Genomic DNA, 3,466 nt, shown 5'->3' with positions numbered 1-3,466 from the left:
AAAGAATGCCTACAAATGAATGAGGAAAAAATGACCCAATAGAAAACTGGGAAGGGATATAAACCAGCAATTTTTGGAAGAAAATTTTGGTGTTCAACTTTATAAGTCACTGAGGACATAAAAATTAATACAAAAATGAGACACCACTCTCACCCATCAGTTTGGCAAAACAAAACAAAAACCTTAAATGTTGGTGAGCACGTGAAAAAATGGGCACTCACTGCTGTTGGGAGAATAAATCGGTTTAGGCACTTTTTTTATGGGGAATCTGATTTATTTGTTACTTAAAAATCTTATTTTTGGCTGGACTCAGGAGTAGAAGCTCGCCTAGAGGACAGCCTGTGTCTCTTGGCAGTCTGTTCCTTGTGTTTTTCTTTAGCCTCCTTCACTATCCTGGCCAAACATTTAGCATATTCTTTGGCCTGTTCCTTGTTTTTCTTAGTATACTGTTTCTTCAGGACAATATGCAGGCATCTGTGTTGCAGGATACATGGAGTAACAGGACTGAATCTTGAGTGCTTTGGTCCTAGATTTCTTACCTTCCTTGTCTAAGGGTTTCCTCACAACCCATTGGTGACATCCTCTTCTTTAGAGAGAGACTGAAAAGTGTGTGGGTTCTGCTAGCTCCTTTGGGACCTAGGCAATGAGGCACAATAGTGGCAGTCAGTACAGGAATATCCTTCCCTCCTTTTTTTGTAATAACCAAGTTGAGAACACTCAGATTGGCATCCACAATGCAACCCTGAACAGATGTGTGCTTTCTTTCTGCAGTTCTCCTTGATCTGTAACAGGAATGCCCTTCCTCAGCAGCAGGTGTATATGACCATGGGTCAAGACACCCTCATTCTAGAGAAACCTTGTTCATCATTCCCACCACTGATTCAGACTACATAACCCTTCCATTCTTCATCCAGAGTACCAGTAGAAACCTCTGTGGCAGTACTTTCTCATAAAAAGTACAAAGCTTGTGTTCATTATCCATTTCAGTGCGTTTCTGGCAACCAGTGGTTGGGACAGAAATATGCAGCTTCATCTTGAAGCAGCTGATTGCCTCTGAGGCACCACAAAGAAGAGTGGTACAGTACCTTGAAGAACAACCTGGCAGCATCTAGTTAGACATGAATAGGCACAAGCTCTGTAGCCCAGTAACCACAGTTCTAGGTATGTGCTTTAGAAATACCCTGTACTTCGCAGATATGAGGGGAGACCCCAAAAAACCCTGGAATTTATTTATTAAAAAGTGTGTATTTATTCTTACATGTTTAAACTTCAGTTACTGTCGAAGTATTCTTAGTTTGATGCAATACACCTACTAAGACACTTTCTCTATTTCTCAAAACAGTTTTTGAACTCGTCTGTTTTGATGCCTTTTAGTGCTTCTGCCATTTTTTGTTTCACCTCTTCCACACTGGCAAAACGTTCCCTTTGAGAACTTTTTTCATCTGGGGAAACAAAAAAAAAAATGTTGCTGGGGTAAGATCGGGTGAATAGGGATGTGGGGCATGAATAGGGATGGGGGTCATGCCATTTTTGGTCAGAAACTGCTGAACACTTAGTGCTGTGAGGTCAGTTGTAAACCACCCATCATGAAATGGGCAAATGCATCAAAAGAATCTCCAAAAAGAAAAAATCGCTGAAGCTGAGTGTGGCCTGTCACAACAATGCTAGCTGGTACACTGATGCTGATGGGTTCCCAGAACACTTACCTAGCAGGGGAAGCCTGTACTTCAAGGGGCCCACCCGCCAAAAGATAATTCTGTTTTTTGGGGATCGTCCCTTGTAAGATTATGTACAACAAAGATTCTATTTAAATTCATTTGATAAGGCTAGAAAGATGAGCACCATATTCTTTCTTCTTTTCTTTTTTTTTTTTTGAGTTGGAGTCTCACTCTGTCGCGCAGACTGGAGTGCAGTGGCCACTCCCAGCCACCGCAGCCTCAACCTGCTGGGCTCCGGCGATCCTTCCGCCTCAGCCTTCCAAGCAGCTGGAAATACAGGCGCGCGCTAAGACGCCCAGCTAATTTTTTATTTATTGTAGAGATGAGGTGTCGCCAAGTTGCCCAGGCGGGTCTCGAACCCACGGGTTCAGGCAATCCACTCATCTCAGCCTCCCAAGGCACGGGATTACAGGCTGAGCCACTGAGCCCGGCTTCTTTTTTCTTTTCTTAATTTATTTTTTAAATTGATGGACAACACTGAATGTTTCTTATTGTGTAAACATGATGTTTTGAAGTACACATACATCACTTCTCCGTCTTTTGACTAAGATCAAGGGACATACGTATACATTATGGAATGGTTCAGTCTAGCTAAACAAATGCATTGCCGGGCTCGGTGGCTCAGCCTGTAATCCTGTGCCTTTGGGAGGCTGAGGTGAGTGGATTGCCTGAGCCCGCGGGTTTGTGACCCGCCTGGGCAACTTGGCGAGACATCATCTCTACAATAAATCAAAAATTAGCCAGGTGTGGTAGCGCACCTGTAGTTCCAGCTACTTGGAAGGCTGAGGCGGAAGGCTCGCCAGAGCCCAGCAGGTCGAGGCTGCGGTGGCCGGGAGCGGCCACTGCACTCCAGTCTGGGTGACAGAGTGAGACTCCAACCCCCCCAAAAAAAACTAAAAAATAAAAAAGAACAAATGCATTACCTTATGTAGTTAATCATTTTTGTGATAAGAGCATATAACATCTCCTCTCTGCATTTTTCAAGAATGCAGTATATCATCATTAACTGTATACAGTTAACTGTATACCTTGCTATATAATAGATCTCTTGAAATCTATTCCTCCTATCTGACTATAATTATGTATCAATCTTTGACCAACATCTTCCTATCGCCCCACCCCTACACCTCCATCCCAGCCTCTGGTAACTGCCATTCTACTCTCTACTTCTGTGTGATCAACTTTTTTAGATTTCACATATGAGAGATATCACACAGTATTTGTTTTTCTGTGTCTAGTCTATTTCATTTAACATAATGTCCTCCAGATTCATCCACGTGTCACAAATAGCAAGATTTCATTGTTTTATATGGCTGAACAGTAGAGCTGACCCTTGAGCAATGCCCAGATTAAGGGTACTGACCCCTATGCAGTCGAATATTTTCATGTACAACTTTGGACTCCCCAAAACTTAACGACTAATAGCCTACCGTGACTGGAATCCCTACTAATAATATAAACAGTTGATTAACACATAGTTTGTATGTTATATGTATTGTATGCTGTATTCTTACCATAAAGCAAGCTAGAGAATAGAAAATGTTTTTAAGAAAATCATAAGGGGCCGGGCTCGGTGGCTCAGCCTGTAATCCCAGCAATTTGGGAGGTCAGGGTGAGTGGACTGCCTGAGCCCGTGGGTTCGAGACCCACCTGGGCAACTTGGCGAGACCTCATCTCTACAATAAATCAAGAAATGAGCCGGGCGTGGTAGCGTGCGCCTGTAGTTCCAGCTACTTGGAAGGCTGAGG

General features: G+C 43.1%; 1 pseudogene; it reads right to left on the bottom strand.

Moving 5' to 3' along the window:
• Positions 1 to 293: 293 nt before the first annotated feature.
• LOC103254472 lies at positions 294 to 1,033 on the bottom strand (annotated as a pseudogene).
• Between the last annotated feature and the right edge of the window lie 2,433 nt (positions 1,034 to 3,466).

The sequence above is a fragment of the Carlito syrichta genome, unplaced genomic scaffold (genome assembly GCF_000164805.1).
Source record: "Carlito syrichta isolate Samal-C Ts95f unplaced genomic scaffold, Tarsius_syrichta-2.0.1 Scaffold281428, whole genome shotgun sequence".
NCBI classification, from domain to species: Eukaryota; Metazoa; Chordata; class Mammalia; order Primates; family Tarsiidae; genus Carlito; species Carlito syrichta.
This window is presented reverse-complemented; position numbering and strand designations above follow the sequence as displayed.